We start from the raw sequence: 22,941 nt of genomic DNA, 5'->3' as shown, positions 1-22,941 counted from the left end.
AATTCAATTGCACATTGCCCTTTTTTATTTGTTATTACTGAATGGACTTATTTGTGATACCTTTAAAGAAAAAATTTATGGCTATTTGTGTTGAAGTTTATTTGTTTATATGTTGGTTTTTTCCCTCCACTTTTCTTAATATTTAAGTGTGTAATAAGGTAAGCAATTTTTAGTCCCCTAAATTTGTTTGTTGATGAATTGTTTCCTTTTTTTTCTCGTTTTTTTCAGGTTTTCATCGTTATTCATTTGGTGGCTAAATATTACTCATGGTATTTGTTCGATCTTATTTTGTTGTGATCAATTGATATACATAATATGCACTATAAATTTGTTAAATTTTTGGATTATTTGCTTTTTAATGAGTTGGAGGAACCTCAAGGTACTTTTGTTAAAGCATATTTATATGATAAATTTGAAGTTGTCAAGTCTATAACAATGATAATGTTAATACGAGTAAATTTATAGCAAATTTAGTTGACTTAACTTATTTACATGCTAGTTGCTCGGACTCTTGGAAAAACCTTACGTGCATTTTAACCCACGATAAGAACTTAAGGTTGTTATGACTTACATATCAGTTTTTGAGATTTTCCTTTGTAACTTTTCATAGACCTTATTGTAGTTTTTTGTTCTTCATTTTTGTTTGTAGGACGTTTCTAGAGAATGCAAGACCATGTTTGAGTGAGAAATTAGTCTCGATGAAATTGAGAGTTCAATGAACAGAAGGGCTTTCGGTGGCTGAAACAAGTGAGTGATTAAGTTTTTTATCACCCGTGTTATTTGTTATCACTAGGGAAAGAAAGCTAAGTAGAAAAAGTAGAATGCCAAATGAAAAAAAAAAAAAAAGATTAGTAAGCAGCGTTATTATTTTAAAATAGAAAACAAAAATTAACATTATTGTTAAACCGAGCCATTCTGAGAACATGAAATAGAATTGGATAGCTGCCATGCATCGTGTCTATGAATGTTAAGAATGAAACTATCGGTAGGGTTATAGAATAATCATTCTATCAGCCTCAATTATGATACAGGGTTTATGAAATAGAATTTTCTTATGTATTGTAATAGTAGAAGATTCTTCGTCAGGAAGCAAAGCTTATAGCTTTGAAGAGTATCTAAAGGTTATAGAAGAGCAACCGAAAGCTTACGATCAGCTCCAAACCAATTTTCAGCACAAAGCCAGAGTGGATCCCAAGTACAACGGGAAGGTTTTAAAATCAAATCTCTTATGTCTTATTTCATAACTATTTAGTTTTGATCTTAACTACAACAATTTTCAATTTTTTCTAGGTGAACATTGTATGTGCTTAGAAATTAAGTGTTTTGAAAATTAGAGGTGAGCAATCACACTTAGAAACTAAGTGTAGAACCATAGAAATGTTACCCCATCGGTTCTAGCAATGCCTAGTTACCGCAGTTCATAACAAAGAAAGAAAAGAGGCTCGTAAATGCATACCATACAAAAGTGAGACAATCAACAATTATAAAAAAAACATATGCAATATGCATTAAAAAAAGCTCATAACAAATGCAGAGTCAAGTCGGTTAGGTCAAGTAGAACATGTTGAGTTCCCTAGCTATTAGAGCTTTTGGGGAAAACATCGCTTTTGGCCTAACCAAAACTAGACCATCTATTTTTAGTGTTTTAAACATAACGTCAAGTTTGATTGAGGGCTTTGAAAAGAGGAGGAATCCTCCTCGATCCACAGTAGGGCGAAAACGAGGCTTGTTGTCACTTCGAAGGGAGCAGTCAAACTTAGCATTGAGTTTGATTTTTTTTTTTGAAAAGGTAATGATAATATTATACAACAACAATGTGGACCCACAGCCTGAGGTCAAGACAAAAGAGCGAACAACACTCACAGAACAAGTAGTTAGACAAAACAACCCATAAGTACCCAAAACAACCCCACATCTCGGGAACAATAACTAAAACCAAAAGAAACCAACTAGTGTTCCAAACATTAAAAGGACAAGAAGAAGAGAAAGACAACAAAGTTAATAAAGAAAGAGAAACCCCACAGCCGGGGACAAGCAAACGAAAAGAACATTAAATAAGACCATGAACACCATCCGACCAAGAAGCAGCACGCGCTTTAATACACGACCGAATGAGCTGGAATACAACCAGAGGCTCCCGAATAGCACCTCCATGAAGACGATGATTTCGCTCCTGCCAAATGAAATAAATTGTAGCACTAGAGAAGGCGCCACAGTTTTCTCCTCACACTCTTCCCAATACCCTGATTATAAATCCAAGATAACTCAACCCCCCAATAACCGGTTCTATGAGAAGATGACATAAGCAAAAGGATCCTCGACCAAATCTCCCACCCAAAATGACAAGAAAAAAACAAATGATCACGAGACTCATAGTTCCCTCCACAAAGCAAACACGATAAAGGAATCGACCTATCCCACCGACTTAACCTACCTCTAGTACCCAACCTATCCCTGATGGCCAACCAAGCACAAAAGGAGTGCTTAGGAATATTTCCCCCCCCATAGTAAACCCGACCAGCCAACCCTACTACTATGAGGACGAATAGTCTCCCACGCACTGGTGATCGAAAAACTATCATGACTCCCCGGCACCCAAACCCACCTATCCTCAACACTCGGACTCGGCCTCACTCCCTGAACCCTATCCCAAATGTCCATCAAATCCAAATAAACAAGTGGCCACCTCCAATCACCATCCCGACCCATGAAATCCACCAGCCTCGCATCCCACCGACTACCCGCATCATAGATCACCCTCTCCCCAAACTGCTGGATAATCGGCCCACCCTGAATCCATGGAACCAACCACACTCTATACTTCCTTCCATTGCCCACCTCCATCTTAACATGAGCTTTAAGGATATCCTGCTTACGCAAGATTTCCCTAAAGCACCAAGATCGACCCACCCCAGCATCGATCTCCCACAGCGATCTCCCTTTAAGGATATAAGATTCCACCCAAGCAACCCACAAACTACCAGATTTAACAAGTAGCAACCATAATATCTTCAACGTGCTTGCTATATTCCAAGAAGATCCATCGCGAATATCAAGACCTCCTTCATCAAAAGGAAGACAAACCTCATCCCAGGCAACTTTAGCAACACCTCTTCCCTCCTTCTTACCTCTCCACAGATAAGCCCTCAAGATCTTATCAACGTCTCTGTGGACTTTCATAGGAAGCATGAACACACTAGCCCAATAAACCTAAAGGCTCCTAAGGACTGAGCGAACAAGCTGAAGTCTACCTACAAAAGATAACACTCTAGCAGACCAAGACCGAATACGACTGGTAATACGCTGAATAAGGGGATCACAATCAGAGCTCCGCAATCTTCCAGAGAGGAGAGGAAGCCCAAGATAACGAACAAGGAGATGACCAATGGAAAAACCCATGTTAGCAGCAAGCCGAGAAGCTTTCGAACTATTAACCCCGACAAGAAAAATTGAGCTTTTAGGAAGATTAGCAAACAGTCCCGAAAGCTCACCAAACCTCTTAATAGTCTCTTTTCTGAAACTCATAGAATGATTATCAGCAGTACAAAAGATCATCAGGTCATCTACAAAAGTAAGATGAGTTAATCTGACCTTCTCACAAAACTGGTGGAATTGAAAATTCTGAGGTGGGTTGTTCAACATGCGAGAAAGCACCTCCATGACCATCACAAATAAGAACGGGGATAAAGGGTCACCTTGTCTAAGTCCTTTCCTCCCATGGAAAAAACCTTCCAACGATCCATTAATCATAATGGAGAACATCGGAGAGGTCACACACGCTCGAACCCAACTCACAAATCTTAAAGGCGTACCTATGGCAATCAGCAGGCCAAAGAGGAAATCCCAATTAACAGAATCATAAGCTTTGTGGAGGTCAACCTTCATAGTGCACCGAGGTTTACCTCTGTACAAATGGTATGCCCCTACAAGCTCCTGACAAAGAAGAATATTGTCAATAATACTCCTCCCAGGGATGAAAGCTGGCTGATTTCCACTAACAAAAGAAGGAAGCCACACACGAAGCCTATCTGCCAATATTCTTGAAATGCACTTATAAATAACGCTGCAACAAGATATAGGGCTGAAATCCTCCAATCGATCAGCACCATTCCTTTTAGGAATAAGTGTAATAGCAGTCGTATTCACCCTTGAGGGAAGTAATTGGTCTCAAAGAAGTGTAAGACGACATCACAGAAACCTTCTTCAACCACCGTCCAAGCTCCTTTGAAGAAGCCAACTGAATACCCATCGGGGCCTGGAGCCTTTCCACCATCCATGGAGAACAGAACAAGTCTCACTTCCTCCCTACCAATAGGCGACTGGAGGGCCTGACAACACTTCTCAGTCCATCTAAACTGAACAATCTCCTCAATACTAGTAGAGAGCTCTCTATAGCTAATATTCTGAGAACCCATATATCTTTGAAATAATTCACTACCACCCGAGTCACCTAATCATAGTTAGTCAACCGATTTCCATCTGGGTCAATAACTGATCTCAAAGCATTGCTGCTCTGCCTTGATCGAACAGATCGATGAAAAAAGGCAGTATTCTGGTCATCTAGCTTCAACCATCTGATTTGCGACTTCTGGCGCATAGCGGCTTCCTCCACTCTAACCGCTTTCCAAAAGTTTACCGTGGCTAAGCTCGCGTGATTACTCGCCTCCTCCGACAGAGAGTTCGTCTCCATCTCTCTTTGAGCTCGGTCCATGGTATCATTGGCAAGACGAACATCCTCACTGATGGTCCGGATATGCCTACCAAAATGTCTGCGAAGAATCGACTTGAGATTTCTTAAGTTCCTCACAATATTCACAATTGGAGAAACTCTAGTATCTTTGGTCCAAGTAGAGGACACAACATCCATAAAGGACGCTTCTTCAACCCAATGGTTAAAGAAACGAAAAGAGACCACTTGTTGGCTTCGTACTGTAGATCGACAAGTATGGGAGAATGATCAGAAATACCCCACGGAGGACGTTAACCCTCATGTTAGGCCATGTACTAAGCCCCTCATCATTCACTAGGATACGATCAAGTCTCTTCATCAAACCCGACCCATGTATCTTACTAGTCCAAGTAAACCAGTTCCCCTGGACCGCGGGTTCAACAAGGTTCGCCTCTTTAATAGCCATGTCAAACTCCTCCATATCCACCACGTTCGGAGCACCCCCAAAGGCTTCAGAGTGGAGTCTGATGGTGTTAAAATCACCCAAGACCATACCCGGTCCTTCACCGCTCTACACTTTACAGGGCTCTTAAGGCCCCGCACGTTCCACGTACACCAACTAACCATGAGGTCATATGGGAGCCGCCTCTCCCATAGGAATTACATCACCTGTAGTACTCAAAAGGACCATAGAAGAGTCATCTACTCGTAAGGGAGGAGGGGAGCCATCCACTATAGATAAAAGCCATTTATCTCCTTTATCCACCTCCATGAGGTTCTTAAAGGAGTTAGTGATACTCACTTCTGCCCTTTTCCCTCTGTCCCGAATAGAGATCATTCCCCTATTTTTCCTGTCAACTGGGGTAAATTCCTCCCGATTCACCTCCACCTTTTCAGGAAGTTTATGGGTAATAATTTCTCCTTCTTCCATGTGTTGGAAGGATTCCAACACAACATCTCCATACTCCCCACAATCTGGAACCACCTCTTTAGTAGGAACAACCTCTTTAACAGGAACCTCTTTACTTGCAGCTTCCTTTTTACTATCTTCATTGCCTCTTTTCTTAGGGCAGGTGTTCTGCAAGTGTCCAAAAGATCTACACAAGTTACATTTTTTCGGTTTCCACTCATAAGTGACAGTTACAATAAATTCCTCTCCTCTAAGGTTGACTGTTACTTCGGCAGGCATAATATTGTCCACATTCAATTCCACACATATACGGGCATAAGAAAGACGACGCCTCTCTTTAGTAGCAAGATCAACTAAAAGAGGTTTTCCTATTGCACTCGCTACCACAGCCAAACCAGCATCCGTCCATAGCTCCAACGGAATCCTCCCTAACTTTATCCAAACAGGAACTGAATCAAAGACGAAGGATTCAGGAACTATACCTGGAGTCCATTTGGAGGAGCATAGGTTTGCCTCCAAGGTGCCATGGGCCACGGGATAAGATCCACTGTATTGACTTCAGATGTTTGAATTGAAAGCAGATGAGCCCATTCTCCATCAGAGTAATTGTTGGCATTTCAATTCTACCCCAAATCTTCTCTATAAGACGATAGATGACTAGATACAGCAATTTTGCATCAATTAATTGGCTGACGAGGGAGTTCTCCCACACTCTAACTCCTTAACTAATAACTTCTTCAAACGGGGTCACCACAATTTTCTCTCCCACGGTAGTCAGAGGTGTATAGGTCATAGAGAAACCTCTTGTTGAGCCAAATAAGGAAGCCCATGAATTTTTGCCTGCACCTCTAGAATTATTAGATTTCTGCACCTCATGCCCACGAATCGAAACAGGCGGCCTACCATTGGAATTAGTACCAAACGGTTCTCTAATGGCTGGCCCATCATTCAAATGCCCATCAACCAATCTTTGGGGCACTTGCAATAGCATCCAGTCGAGGTCCATATCCTTCGGCCGCTGCAATTTGCCCAACATGCTGAACACATGAAGCACCAGCAGGTAAGCACTCCTTCTGTGAGATCCCAATTTCGTGTGAGATGGACGGCCCATCATTCAACGATGGCCCATCAACCAGAGATCCATGACCAATTCCATTCGTAAATGTGAACACACCATTCGGCTTCACCCCTTTACCGGCTCACTGGGCTTCATCAAGTTTTCATTCGAAACAATCGGTCCACACGCCTTTGGGCCAACAATCTTCATGGGACCATCTCCGCTCGGTCCATTTCCTGTATTTCGATTTCTATATGTTTCATGGTTCACGTAAACCGGTTCGGGTCCACTCATGTCCGACCATTTCTTCCTCACAGAAATTAGGTCAGCCTTTGCAGTCGCCGCCCTTCGGTCGTTCGCCGCCATATCATGTACGCGTTGAAGGCTTGACATCACGCGTTTCTTCACCTCCTCAATGTCACTGGATAATTTCTTCATTTTTCATGCTTAAGACATCAACCCAACACCCGTGATGATCTTTTCGGCCCAATTTGGGAACATGAATGAACTAAAAAAGAATTGAAATTCAACCGAGGAGATTCATGCGAGATCCCTCCAGCGAGTGAATTAAATCACAGTCTCCAAACCAGAACTGATAGCCAATAAATCGATTTTGTACCACACGCAATACTTTCAAGATAGTTCAAATCAATTCAGCTTGGAAACCGATTTAAACAATTTCTGGACAGACGTTAATTCTCCCGAATCAAAACGAATATCATTCGTAATGGTTCAATTGATCAATTGTAATCAATTTCGAAATGGATACCAAATGACATTAGTTTTCACATTCAATCTGCCAAAATTGAACGAATTACCTTCGAATTTGATCCCTTGCTGGCCGCAGCACTCACCAACCGTTCGCCTCCTTCACCAGCCGAGTGAGAGAACTTGGAAATCCTAGAGAGATGCGTGTGAGGTACACGCGCCCGAGATGAAAATTTTTCCTTTTTACTCTAATTGAGTTTGATTGTGGGCTTTGAAAAGAGGAGGAATCCTCTCTGATCCACAATAGGGGAAAACGAGGCTTGTTGTCACTTCGAAGGGAGTAATCAAACTTTGAAACTAAGTGTAGAACCATAGAGAGATTACTCCACCGGTTCTAGCAAGGCCTATTACCATATTTCATACCAAAGAAAGAAAAAAGGGGCTTGTAAATGCAAACCATAAAAATGTGAGACAACCAACAACTATAAAAAAAAACATATGCAATATGCATTGAAAAAAGCTCATAAAAATTAGAGAGTCAAGTCGATTAAGTCAAGTAGAATGTGTTGAGTTCCCTAACTATTAGTGCTTGTGGGGGAAAATTTCACTTTTGGCCTAACCAAAACTAAACCACCTATTCTTAGCGTTCTAAACATAGCATCAAGTTTGATTGAGGGCTTTAAAAAGAGGAGGAATCCTCCCCAAACCACGGAAGGGGGAAAATGAGGGTCGTCACTCTGAAGGGAGCAGTCAAACTTAGCATTGAGTTTGATTGGAGGCTTTGAAAAGAGGAGGAATCTGATAGACCCCCTATATTACATCTGTACAGCAGAAGAGGGATAAAGAAATTAAAAAAAAAATATCACGTGCACATGAATAGCATGTGAGGGTTAGTAAAGGGAAGGGTTAGTTACCTTATTGTTAGTATAAATAAAAAGTAATCGTGGGCGGGAAAGTTAGGTTTTGTTTGAGAAAGTGAATTTCTATTCTTCCTTGAGAGAGAGGATAACAGGAGAGGGATTTCATATTGTAATTAGGATTTCATTCCTATTCTATCATTAATAATATAGTAGCAATTTTATTCCAAGACTGGTTTCCATCAAATTGGTATTAGAGCATTGATCTTGGGCAAGAAGAATGCAAATGGTTCAGACTCGGATCGAAGAGATGGAGACGTTTGACCAGGAAATACAGGACATTAAGAAAGAGATTAGTAAGATACTGGTGATCGAAAAGACGTTAGCCAAACTATCCAAAAATATGGAGAGGTAGAATCAGATGATGTTACGAATTATGGAATCGACAACAATGCACAATTCATCGACGAAGAATGTGGACGAAGGCGAAGGGTGACCAAGATGGGAGAACGAAACAAGGAAGGAAGGAAAGAAAATAGATGATGAAAGTAATAGTGACTGCAATAAGTTTAAGAAGGTGGAGATGTCGATATTCAATGGAGATGATCCTGATTCTTGGCTGTTTCGCGTAGAGAGGTATTTGCACATTCATAAACTTACTGAATTTGAGAAAATGACTGTATCCACTATTAGTTTTAAGGGACTAGCATTGAACTTTTACCGTTCTCAAGAAGAACGAGAGAACTTTGTAGATTGGGTGAATATGAAGGAAAGATTATTGGTGCGATTTCGATCCGTTAGGGAGGAATCGCTGTATGTAAGGTTCTTGCAAATTCAACAAAAGACAACGATAGAGGAATATCAAAATTTATTCGATAAGTGGGTAGCTCCTTTGTCGGACCTATTAGAGAAGGTGGTAAAAGAGACATTTATGTCGGGATTGAAACTATGGATCTACGCGAAGATGGATTTATGTGAGTCGAAGGGATTAGCACAAATGATACGAATCGCGCAAAAGGTAGAGAACAAGGAAGATATACGTCAGGAAGCAAATCTTTCTGGATATTCTGGAGAAAAGGTGATAAACTCCCATAATAGCACCAAGGCTAATACCATTGCGAATACAGAAGAAAGTAAAGGAGGAATGAATTGGCCGATGAGAACTATTACTCTACGAGGAACAACAAAAGAGGAAGTACGGAAAAAGGGACAGACGAAGCGCTTATTTGATGCTGAATTTCAATCTAGAAAGAAGGGATTGTGCTTTCGTTGTAATGAGAAATATTCTCATGACCACAAATGCAAGATGAAAGAGCAAAGGGAATTGCGAATGATTGTTGTCAAGGAAGAAGGCGAGGAGTATGAAATTATTGAAGAAGGAGGAATTGATCAGAAAGAATTGAATGCCCCTGAGATCGTAGAGGAGAGTCAAGTGATGGTGGAATTATCCATTAATTATGTGGTGGGATTATCCAACCTAGGGAAAATGAAGGTAAAAGAGATGATACAAGGGAAGGTGGCTATAGTACTAATTGATTGTGGAGTCACACGCAATTTCATTTAAAAAAAATAGTGAAAGAGTTGCAACTGAGTACAAGAGAAACGTCGAATTATGGAGTCATTTTGGGCTCGGGCACTGTAGTCAAAGGGAAGGTAATTTGTGAAGATGTTGAGTTAATGCTGGGAGACTAGAAGGTAGTGAATGAGTTTTTACCCTTGAAGTTGGGAGGGGTAGTTGCCATACTTGGAATGCAGTGATTGTATTCCTTGGGAACGACTGGAGTGGATTGGAAGAATATGATGTTAACATTGATATATTAGGGGAAGAAGGTGATAATCCAAGGAGATCCGAGCCTAACCAAGGTCAGGGTCTGTCTTAAGAAGTTTATGAAAACATTGGGGGGAAGAAGATCAAGGCTTTTTAGTAGAGTGCAGAGCCTTAAAGAAAAGTGAATCCTTAGAAGAAGAGAATTCGTGGGAGGTCGAATTAACAGTAGAAAAATCAATAGCGATGATCCACTGTAGGAGGAAAACTTCGAACTTCGAAACTAAGTGTAGAACCATAGAAAGGTTACCCCACTCGTTCTAGCAAGGCCTAGTTGCCACCTTTCATACCAAAGAAAGAAAAAAGAGGCTTGTAAATTCAAAATACAAAAAAGTGAGAATTGAAATTTAGATTCTAGTAATTGAAATAGTGAAAGAAAAGTTCTGTCCCCTTGTATTTTCTTGAAATGAAAATTCGAATCATGTTTTTATCTAAAGTTGAATTGCATTATCTTTCTTTTTTTTTTGAAAAGTTAATATCATAATACAACAAGGATGACCTCACAAGAGCGGACAATGCTCACAAAAATAGGAAGAATCCAAAGTATCAAAAGAAAGAACAATAATAAACCCAACAAAATTAAGAGCAACAAAAACATAAAAAGTCCAAACAACCCCACAGCCCGAGAACAAGCAGATAAAACAAAAATCAAAAGAAAACAAGCTAAATAATACCATGAGCATCCTCACGCAAATAAACAACACGAGCACTGATACAAGATGGAATAAGCTGAAACAGAACAATGAGCTCACGAGCTTGACCACCATGGAGACAATGATTATGCTCCTTTCACATAAAATAAATCGTAGCACACCAGAGAACATACCACAACTTCCTTCTCACACCCTTACCAATACTCTAATGACAAACCCCAAACAACTCAACCCTCCAATACCCAATCCTGTGAGAGGAAGCCATAACCTGAAGGACCCGAGACTAAATATCACACCCAAAAGGACATGAAAAAACAAATGATAACGAGACTCTCAATCCCCACCCCACAAGAAACCTGTCCAACGAACCTTAACACTACGAGGATGAATAGTATCCCATGCACTAGCAATCAAAAAACCACTATGACGACCAAGAACCCAAACCCACCTATCACCAACATTAGGACACGAACTTACAACTTGAACCCTATCCCATAAATTAATCAAATCCAAAGACACCCTCGACCACCTCCACTCCCCTTTCGAACCAATAAACTTAGAGAGCCTAGCCTCCTATCTACTCGTTACATTATAAAGCGCTCTCTCACCAACTTGTTGAAGGATAGGACCACCCTGCAACCACGGATCCAGGCACAGTTTACAATGCCTACCATCCCCAACCTCCATCTGAACATGCTCTTTTAGACTATCTCGTTTCCACATGATAACGCAAAGACACCAAGACCGACCAACACAAGAATCGACCTCCCACAATGACCTTCCTTTATGAATATAAGCCTCCACCCAAGGAACCCATAGAAAACTCGAACTAGTCAGCAACAACCAAAGATTCTTCATAGTACTCACAACATTCTAAGAAGACCCATCAAGAATAGCAAGACCACCCTCCTCAAAAGGAACACACCTCAGCCCACGCCACCTTAACACCTCCTCTACCTTCCTCCTTACCCCTCCAAAGATAAGACCTCAAGATTTTATCAACCTCATGATGCACACTCACAGGCAGCACAAACACGTTAGCCTAGTAAACCTGAAGATTATCAAGCACATATTGAACCAGTTGCAATCTACCTGCAAATGATAAAACTCTAGCAAACCAAGAATGAATCTGACTAGTAATACGTTGAATAAGAGAGCACAATCAGTAGGTCGTAACCTTCCAGAAAGTAAAGGAAGCCCAAGATAACGAACAGGGAGATGCCTGAGGACAAAACCCAAACTGGTAGTCAAACGATAAACATCATCACTATTAACCCCTACAACAAACATAGAAATTTTACTAAGATTAGTAAATAGCCCCGAGAGATCACCAAACTTTCGAATAGTCTCGTTAATAAAACTCAAAGAGGAATCATCAGCAGCACAAAAAATCATAAGATCATTAGCAAAGGTCAGATGAGTTAAGCTAACCTTCTCACAATGCCTGTGAAACTGATAGCTCGGAGGAGGCCGATTTAACATACGAGAGAGGACCTCCATCACCATGATAAAAAGGAAAGGAGATAAAGGATCACCCTACCGCAAACCTTTCTTCCCATTAAAAAACCCTTGAAAGAGCCATTAATCATAATGGAGAACATCGAGGAGGTAACACAAGTTCTAAGGAAACTCACAAACCTCTTGGACTTCTAACACATGAAGGCTTCCTCCAATTTAACAGCCGTCCAAAAGGCCTCAATGGCAAGACCTGCTTGGCGACTCAAAACATCAGACATAGGATTTTGCCCAACCTTTCTCTGAGCTTTATCCATGGACTCTTTAGCAATACGAACCTCCTCACTTAGGCTCTGAATGTGCTTACCAAACTGTATATGGAGGGTAGGCTTGTGGTTATGTAAATTTCTTACGAAACTCACAATCAGAGAAACTCCTACATGGCGACTCCAAATCAAAGAGACAACATCAATAAACATCTTTCAACATTATTATTAGAGGCAAAAATACATATGTTGGGATTTTATGTCCTAAAACTCGTAGTTTGTTATCATATTCAGTTCAATAAAATCATTATTGAAAAATTAAAAATTATAATCTTAAATCCAATAAACTAAGTCTTGATGCCTATTTTTTAATACATTTGAACTTTATGTCGAGACATAAATGTGGATCAAGTTCGAGTATATAGCCTCAATAGTCTATAGTGCCTTATTTAGAGAAACTACAGATGTGACCCGCTTTGTAATTAGTACAAACGAGGTGATCCTAAATTGTTCATGTAGAGACATGAAAGTGGGGGCATCCTATGTAAAGTACTTACATAAGACTGATCCATGAAATAGTCACTTTTACGTTAAACACCGTTTACTGTTTAGAACTGACTATTTCGTTTATTGATGACTTAGGTAGCTTAATCTTAATCCTAAGCTAACTATGAACTCCTGTTCACATGAGATTATCCTTACATTTGCATATGAGTGTGGGTATCTCATCAACGTTCTCCCAATAAGCCTCTCATTTCAAGGGTAAGATCGGATGATGAATGGCTGGGAACATAGGATGCAAGACATAATTCACTTCTACCTGTTTTAGGGTTAGTAGATAGGTTGTTCTCTTAAACACTATAAAGTACTTACATAAGACTGAATTCACTTCTACTTGTTTTAGGGTTACATCTGCATAGGTGAGGGTATCTCATCAACGTTCTCCCAATAAGCCTCCTATTTCAAGGGTAAGATCAGATGAATGGCTGGGAACATAGGATGCAAGAAAAAATTCACTTCTACCTGTTTTAGGGTTAGTAGATAGGTTGTTCTCTTAAGCACTAAATCCATGTCTTGAACAAGGGGCCCCACCCTCACATTAGCCCGAGAGGGATTAAGTTTATAGGTTGGACCTTAAACCAATTGTTCAATAGTGGATCAATGAGACTTAAGAAATAAGATGTAGTCTCAAGGATAAAACAGTAATTTGATCCATTCGAGGTTACGAATAACATGTGAAGGATTAACTTATTGATCATGGTTAATCTTGAATCGTTGGAGCCCATGATATATAAGTCCATTAGGTTTCCCTGCTAGTTCATATGGAATAAACTTAGAACACTGTGATGGAATAAGTCGAATTGTCCGAATTGAGAGAAGAGAGAGAAATCGACAAGTATACCGACAAGGTGCACCTTGAGGACATGAAAGTCATGTTAAGAAAGACTGAAAAGAATTAAAACTTAATACCTATACCAACAATGTGAACCTTTTTTTTTCGGTGGCTCGATTATAGGGACTTCAAAGTTAAGCGTGCTTAGCTTGAAGAAATTCTATGTTGGGTGACCTCTTGGAAATTTTCCTAGGATGCATGTGAGTGAGGAAAAGCATGCTGAAAGATTTCGTGTTGTTTTGTGAAGAGGAATTTCATTCTAATAAGTTTTTAAGAATAGTAAGGATGATGCTGCCAGGTGGCAGGGGATGCAGAGAATGCTGGAGATACGAATTCCAAATCCTAAGTTTAAGGTGTTACATTTTGGTTTCAAAAACTTTTGGAATTTTGTGAGAGGTATAGACGTTCATATTCGAATAGATACAAAGGTATAATATTTCCTAAACCCTAATTCTTTTAATTTAGGGTTGCAAGTTAAATAGGTGCAATTAGGGGAATTTTGTATTCCATTTTTCCACTGCGCATGTCTCTTTCTAACATAGACTATGAAGAAACTTTCTCTATCGTTGCCATGCTAAAGTCAATTAGAATAGTCTTATGCATCGCCACGTTTTATGATTATGAAATTTGGCAGATGGATGTCAAGACAACTTTTTTTGAATGACAATCTTGAAGAGAGTATCTATATTACTCAATTATAGGGGTTTATAGATCAAGATCAAGAACAAAAGGTTTGTAAGATTCAAAAATCCATTTATGGATTAAAACAAACATCTAGATCCTGGAATATAAGATTTGATACTATGATCAAATCTTATGGCTTTGATACAAAAGGTTGACGAACCTTATGTTTACAAAAAAGGTCGTCAATTCCATTGTAGTATTCTTAGTCTTGTATGTAGATGATATTCTACTTATTGGAAAAGGACATAGGATTTCATACTAATATCAAGAAATGGCTAGCTATGCAATTTCAAATGAAAGTTCTGGGAAATGCACAATACGTTCTTAAGATCCAAATTGTACAGAACTGCAAGAACAAAACACTAGCCATGTCTCAAGCATCTTATATAGACAAAATGTTGTCTAGATATAAAATGTAGAATTCCAAAAAGGGTATGCTATTATACATCTACGGAATTCATTTGTCAAAGGAACAATGTCCTAAGACACCTCAAGAAATTGAGGATATGAGAAAAATTTCCTATGCTTCCGCTGTTGGAAGTTTGATATATGCAATGTTGTGTACTAGATCTGACATTTGCTACTTAGTAGGGATGGTCAGTAGGTATCAGTCCAATCTTGGACGTGATCACTAGACAACCGTTAAGAATGTTCTAAAATATCTTTGAAGAACAAAACACTACATTCTCGTGTATGGTACAAAAGATTTGATCCTTACTGGATACACTCATTATGATTTTCAAACTGATAAAGATGCTAGAAAGTCTACATCAGGATTAGTATTCACTCTAAATAGAAGAGTAGTAGTTTGGAGAAGCATAAAACAAACTTGTATAGTTGATTCCACAATGGAGGGAGAATACGTAGCAACTTTTGAAGCAACAACAGAAGCATTATGGCTAAGAAAATTCTTGACAGATCTGAAAGTCGTTCCAAATATGCATCTATCAATCACTTTATACTGTCACAACAGTGGTGCAGTTGCAAATTCAAGAGAACCTAAAAGCCGTAAACGGGGAAAACATATCGAACGTAAGTACCATCTTATCAGGAAAATTGTACATCGTGGTGACGTTGTAGTAACCCAGATTTTTTCAGAGAAATTGTGGATGCCGCCCGCTTTGTAGTTAGTACAAACGAGGTGATTCTGAATCGTTCCAGTACATACATGAATGACCCGTTAGTTAACGAATGTTGATTAACTCAGTCTATAAGAATTTTGTCAATTAATCTTGAATCATTGGAGTCCATGATATATAGGTCCATTAGGTTCCCTTGCTAGCTCATATGGAATAAACTTAAAACAGTGTGATGGAATAAGTCGAATTGTTCGAATTGGGAGAAGAGAGAGAAACTGACAAGTATATGTGTTATAGCCATCGAATTTCATATTAGAAATAGAGCTTTGAGTTGTTGGGCTTTAGTATTCCATGGACATGCAATTTTGCATGGAAAATCCTTATAAATAGGGTCGTTGACCTCATTTGATGGGCTGGCTATTGAATTTGGGCTCTTGTACCAAATTGGATTTCTTTTTCTTATTTACATAGAAAAAAATTACCAAGCCCATTTCTTTTTCCATCTATTTCTTTCTCCCGGTACTGAGTCTAGAGGATAGTAGGTGAACCCTATTTTAGATATATATTGAAGGATGAAACGTAACTCTTTCACGGAAGTGGGGGCTCTCCACTCCTTAATAGCTTACAACTTATGTTCGTCCATTCAAATCTTTCTACATTCGATGATGTGACCTAGAAAATTGATACGCTATTTAGCAAAAACACTTTTCTCTTTCTTGAAATATAACTGATTATGTTGGAGCTTGTCAAAAGTCAAAATCTTCGACACGCTCTTCCATTTGTGCAATAGAACTTGAAGAGCTACTTCCACGTTCAAAACTACCTACTTTGGTGGTTTTATGTTCTAACGAAACAACCCTCAGCACCAATTCATTTATGGGTAGTTTGTCTATTTAGGCATTCAATGCGTCTATTTCTCTGACTTTTTCTTTAAACATCTCAAGTTGGGTCTAGAGAAATCTTACTTCGTTTGGCAATTCTTTCATATCCAAGAATTCCTCTTCAATCTCAGTCAGTCGCTCCGGTTGCAACTTTGATAGTTGTTTCATTGTTGACATAATTGCATCTCGCTTAGCCAAGGAGCTAACAAAGCTTTAATACCACTTGTCACAAAATGCAACTTTTCGAATACGGGACGGGCGATTGTGCAACACTTGTTCTAAATTGATGAACAAGGCAACCTTGTGAAATTTGAAAGTTGCGGACAAACTTGTGGTACGATGTAGCCTCGCTTCATCTTTTGAGAGAAATTGGTTTTATAAAACGTGAGAGATAAAGAAAAACATTGATAACATCCTTAAAGAAAAAATTGAATATTGTCAATTACAAAGAAAGCTTAGATTTGCAAAAATCACAATAGGGCTTAGTTGGGGATTCAACTACCATGCCTCCCCTACAATACATCTTAAACTTTTTTAGCATTGACAACATTGCATATGAAAATTGCGAAACGACGCACCTTAGGTCGGTGACAACAAAAGGAAAGCAGTTGACTAAACTAAGTACAAAGCATAAAGATAAAGTGGTTTGAGGATATACGAGCATACGACCATAGGCAAATAATGCCTTGGACAAGCACACTTGTGACACTCTGCGTACCACAATCGCAATCTTTCAAACATGGAACGGACAATTGTAGAACACTTGTTTTGCTCAGTCAATAAGTCAGGCATGTAAAATCCGAAAATCACAAACAAACTCACGATATGATATAACCTCCCTTCTCGTTCTTGAAAAAATTGTTTTATAAAATGTGAGAGAGAATATCATTAAAAACATCATTAAAGAATGCGTTGAAGACTTTCAATTGCAAATAAAAATTTAATTATAAAGAATACGATAAGACATGGTTGGGGATTCAACTATTGGGTCTCTCCTATAGTATAGTTTAGACTTTTTGAGCTTTGACAGGTTTGCAAATGAAAATGTGTGACACCTCACACCCTAGGTCTATGACATAAAAAGGAAAGCAATAGACTAAACTAAATACAAGACATAAAGAAAAGGTGATTTGGGGGTATTTTGGGCATGTGGCCATAGATAAACAACGCCTTAAACAAGCATGCTGGTGAGAACAAAAGCTTATAGTTAGCCCAGTATTAAGATTAAGTTATATTTGATATCTATCAATGAAATAGTAAGTTTTTCAAAGTTAACGGTGTTATAACTTAAAAGTGACTATTTCATGGTTCTATTCTTTTGTAAACTCTTTACATAGGATGTCCATACTTTCATGTCTCTAGGATTTAGGATCACATCGTTTATACTAAATACAAAGCAGACTGCATTCATTGTGTCCTGGAATAAGGTGCCTAACTGTATTCGTACAATCTATACTATTTAGGCTCTATACTTAAACTTGATCAACTTTTATGTCTCTACATAAAGTTCAAGTTTACTTAATAATAACCTCGGGTCCTTAGTTTATTGGCTTTAAGATTATAGTATCAATAACGACTTAATTGAATAGATTATGATTACAACGAGTTTTAGGACATAAATTACAACATCTAGTTCTTACAACTTTTGATTCTAGAGTGTCAACTCTTGTCAACAACTCTTAAATGGGTAATCCATCGAGATGATCGATCATTGCAGCAATAGTGTTAGTGATATATATTAAACAACCAATTGTGCCTCTACAAACACAATGCTTTTCTTTCGATTCTTGCGTTTTCACGTAAGCTTTGGTTTCGTATATATTGCTTTCAATATGGTATTAGAGCTCATTAAGCCTAAACGGATATTTGGTTCAAGATAGGTGAAACCAAAGAGGCACCATCTTGAAGGGGCATGTTCCCACAATTGAAAAACCAAGGAAACTTAGACTCCTTATAAAATAGATGAGCTACTCCTCTCATTGCCAATTGGTATTGTGATGAAACCTCATACTTTGGTAATATATATAATTAAATTTACCTTCAACCACTAGCTTAAGCTTTTGGGTGAATTTGGGGTTTAATATGGTATCAGAGCAGGTGGTCCAAAAGGTCCTATGTTCAAGTCCTTGTGTAACGCCCCAAACTCGAAGGTAATTTATTTTAAGAAAATTTTTCGATTTGTACAAGATTTATTTTTTTAAGAAAATATGTTGAAGGGGGAGAAAGAAGATTTGAAAATGTGATAATATAATATATATATATATTTATTTATATTTTAGTTTTTATTATTTAAAAATAAATAAAAGAAAAGAAAAAAAGAATTTTTCCCTTCCTTCTTCCTCCAGTGCGTCCTCCATCTCTTTCTTCTTCTCCGTTCACCCTACCAGCCGTTCACCCTAGCAGCCGCCCACCTCTTTCCTTTTTCTTCTTTTATTTGTCGCAGCCGCCGATCATCTCCCTCTCTTCCCTTCCGTCCGTCGAAGCCAAGGCCGCCGCGTGAACCTGTAACCGCCGGCTGTCTCCCCTCTCCTTTCTCCTCTGTTTTCTGCCCAGCGTCGTGTGACCCTCTGCCCAGCACCGCGTGACCCTCCGCCCAGTGCCGTGTGACCCTCTGCCCAGCACCGCGCAACCTTTGTCTCTGCGCGCGTTGTCCAGATCTGCAACGCCGTGTCCCCACCGGTAGCCGATCTCTTCCTAAATTGCGTGTCCCCTATCAAGTCGTCGTTCTTCTGCTCGTTGGAAGACGGAGTTACGATTTGAAGCCGATTTTTCTTTTCCGGTTGAGTCGCATTCAGTGTTGCTCTATTTACAGCCGTTTGATTCGTTCTTTGATTGTCATTTTTGCCTTGCCGTGAACCATTGGGCTCATATTTGGGTAAGAACAAGTTATGGTTTTTGTTGGTTTCTTGGTTTTTGTTGAATGCTACCATTGGATTTAATTGTTGGCGAATTGCTTAATTCTTGAAGGTACATCTTTAATTCAGTGAGCGAATCCTTGATTTTCCAAAAGGTTGAAGTGGAATTGATTTTCCACTTCTTGGGTAAGTTGTGGAATTTACATATGGGGTAATTTGAATGGTTGAAACTATTTAGAAAGATGTTGATTTTATGTTTGATTATGTTTAGGATTTGATTTATTGGATCACTTAAATTCACAACCAAATTGTGAATTTTGATTTCAGTTTGCCCTTATTTGGATTGTTTCGTGGACGATAGTTGATTAAGGAGCTTCCCTAACTTTGAGGTAAGGGATTTTCTACTGGACTCAACAACAAAATTAAGATATATTGACTAATTAAGATGTATTGACTGTATGGACCGAAATATTATATGTGAACTGAGTAGGGACGACAGTTATGATGTATGTTTGGGTATTGACTTAAAGTTTAATGTTTGCTGTGTTTGACTGGGAGAAATTAATATATATATGTGCATGGGTTGATGTGGACTGTGGTTGAGTATATGTTGTGACTGTCTGGTTATGTATATGTACAAAGATAAGGATGTGGAAACGACTGAATCTCGTAGATGTTGCTTATATAAAGTGTGGATTTGATTAGTAGATTGATTGTTGTCTAGACTGAATGTATAATCTACTGTTATGTTGTGTGTGCTTGTGAACGGAGGAAACGTCATGGTTGTGCCCTTGGTGGCTGAGGAGGAGATTATGATTGTTTAGCTTGTTAACTGATGTAATGATATACTTTTTATTGACCTTGGGCTAAATTAGAGTAAGACGACTGTTTGGGGTTAAATAAGGAGTTTATATGATGAGAATGTTTAACTGATCTGTGAATGACTGTTAAGATGTTTAGAATGGACTGAGGGGAAAATTTGTTAGCTTTTATTGGGATGTGTGCCTTGTAGGTGTCCCACGGGATCACCAATTATTCTGCACCTTCGGGAGCATTAGACTGATATGTGTTTCTGCAGAACACTAGACTGAAATGTACGTCCCTCGGGGCGTTAGACTGAAATATGCATCCTACGGGATCACAAGACTGCGACTGTACAGGGTGTCCCAATAGAATGTTAACAATTTATTTTCCCCTGATGGGACCAGTAGAGGGTTTCTTACTGGGTATTTTATACTCACCCTCCTTATGTTTAATTTTTTCAGGCAAAGGTAATAAAGGCGACAAACCGGCGAGGGGCAGGAAGGAAGCGTGATTGCCATAGGGGATATTTTAATTTGCTTCCGCTTAATGTTTTGTTTCTCATGTTTTGTTTTAGTACTTGAGATTGTTTAGAAAATTTTATAGTTGAACTGTATTCACGAATTAGTAAACTTTTCTTGAAAGTGTTGGCTATTTTAAACAGGGCCCAAATATAAATTTTTGTTTTCTTTGAGACATTGAAATTATTTGAGATTGAGATTTTGCGTAAACTCAGGTCTTTATTTGAAATTAATGACTTCGACTTATTTGGAAAAGTTGGGTCGTTACACCTTGTATTGGTGTTTCCTTCCCAATTAAAATTGATTTTCACTTGTTGGACCTTTTAGATATTTTGAACCCATAAGTGGGGGATTGTTAGTGATATATAATTAAATTTACTTTTAATCACTAGCTTAAGATTTTGGGTGGTGGTTTAATTAATAGCATCAGCTTTCTAAAAAATTTCTTCAAGGCAGGTTTCCAAGAAGCGAATTGAGTTAGGAACATTCATTAGGTAGAGCATTTGCTCTTCAACCTTTACCAATCGGTCCACATGGGCCTCGCCCGACTATTTTGTTATGGACATGTTTACATTTTAACCGTTAATAAGCCAACTTAGGCTATCACACCCCACCATGAGAACCTACTTGCGTGGCTCGAGATATGGCGTGAAGCCAATCGATAGCACCCACGTCAAGAACGACACCATTTAACCCTTAGCCTGAACCTTTAAACTCTAAACAACAGCGGAAACATAACACATAAATTTTACTAAAACCAATTGGGCTAAACCTTTTTCATTTAACAACCTTAGACAAGTTTTACATAGAAAAAACGTAATCTTATTTATCTAGAACAAAACCTTATTAAACCTTCCCAAAAGCCTAAGTCTGATAGCACAAAAGACTAATTTATCATTAGTACAAAATAACAGGACACATATGATAACAAAATGAAATCCTTTAGTAGACAGGTAGTAGCAAGTTAGGCTTAGAGGACACGATCTCTACCTAGAAAGTGGGAAAACATTTTGAATATTATGCATTTTGAAGAGTAAACAATATGCTTGAATAAATACCTTTAAACAATAACACCCTTGAAAGACTTTTCATAACATAACTTAAACATTTTATCATAAATCCGTCATAAATCATGACTTAAGAACATGCTTGAAATCACTTTAAATAAAACATTTTCCACTCATAGATACAAGCTCAAATCCTTGGTTTATAAATTTGTATGATTTTCTCATGTCCTGAAATAATGGTAAAATAGTACAAATAATTATCTTTTGCCAATAAAATATCAAAAGTATACTTAAAAAACACAAAAAATTACCAAAAATAGCTCAACACGCAATATAACACTGCCTGGCACGAATGGGTGGGTAGTAGGGCCTTGGTTGGGCGCTGGCTACTGTGTGTGAATCTCACAAGAGGCTTTTCACGCGTTTGCTTGGGCATGCCCGCGTGCTAACCTCACACACAAGCACATTGTGAACCTCACATGGTTGCTTGCTTGGCATTTCGTGTAGCCCTCCTCGTGTGCATTCTTGGCTAGTGCATTTCTTGTGTCACAATCGCGAGCTTTCAAACACGAGAGGAGCGATTATGATGCACTTGTTTTACGTAGACAACAAGTTAGCTGATCAAAATCCAGAAACCACGGACAAACACGTGATACGATGTAGCCTCTCTTCACGTTCTTAAGAAAATGTTTTATAAAACGTGAGGAGAAAGAAATTCAATGAAAATATCGTTAAAGCAAGAAATTCAATGTATCCTTTTGGCCTTTGAATACCGATAATCATCTCATTTGCACAAAAGTTAGCGATTCCATGCACACAAGGCCTTTGTCGTTATTCTTCCATTGCCTCGTAGTTGTGCTTAGGCTGGAAATTGTTGTGAACCTTCTAGATCTAAAAGGGCATAGTTTCTTATTCTACTACCTGTTTACTTTTAATTAAACATCAAAATCAATTCTTATGTTTGAGTTGGATTGTATCATGCTCTTCCTTCTCAGTTGTTTCTATCGTGATGGTGGGTAGTGGTTGTTAAGACAACCATTAGGCTAATTTGGGTTTCAGGCTTACTTTTCCCATTTTACGTGTAAAATGGCTCAAGCTCACTAATGAAAGATATTTGTTGGCTAGCTAGTGTTTTTATCCTCGATTTCCTTCTTCCCCTAATACATTATGTTATGGAATTTGTTAGATACCTAGATTAGTATAGGGTTGGGGTATAAGGGTAATTAGATATTTAGGAAGTTACTAGTAGTTATTGTGTAAGTGTGGTTACTAGTAGTTATTATGTTATTATAAATGTTATTATAAATGGAGGGAGGGTAA

General features: G+C 38.6%; 1 long non-coding RNA gene across 1 annotated transcript; it reads left to right on the top strand.

Annotated features, from left to right (window-relative positions):
* Positions 1 to 19,412: 19,412 nt before the first annotated feature.
* LOC116405608 lies at positions 19,413 to 20,787 on the top strand. Its single transcript, XR_004218711.1, has 3 exons — positions 19,413 to 19,478; positions 19,620 to 19,681; positions 20,558 to 20,787. It is a non-coding gene; the product is annotated as an uncharacterized LOC116405608 (long non-coding RNA).
* The last annotated feature ends 2,154 nt before the right edge of the window (positions 20,788 to 22,941 follow it).

Source organism: Cucumis sativus, unplaced genomic scaffold (assembly GCF_000004075.3).
Source record: "Cucumis sativus cultivar 9930 unplaced genomic scaffold, Cucumber_9930_V3 scaffold124, whole genome shotgun sequence".
Lineage (NCBI taxonomy): Eukaryota > Viridiplantae > Streptophyta > Magnoliopsida > Cucurbitales > Cucurbitaceae > Cucumis > Cucumis sativus.
The sequence above is the reverse complement of the archived record's forward strand: the minus strand, read 5'-3'. Positions and strand labels throughout refer to the sequence as shown.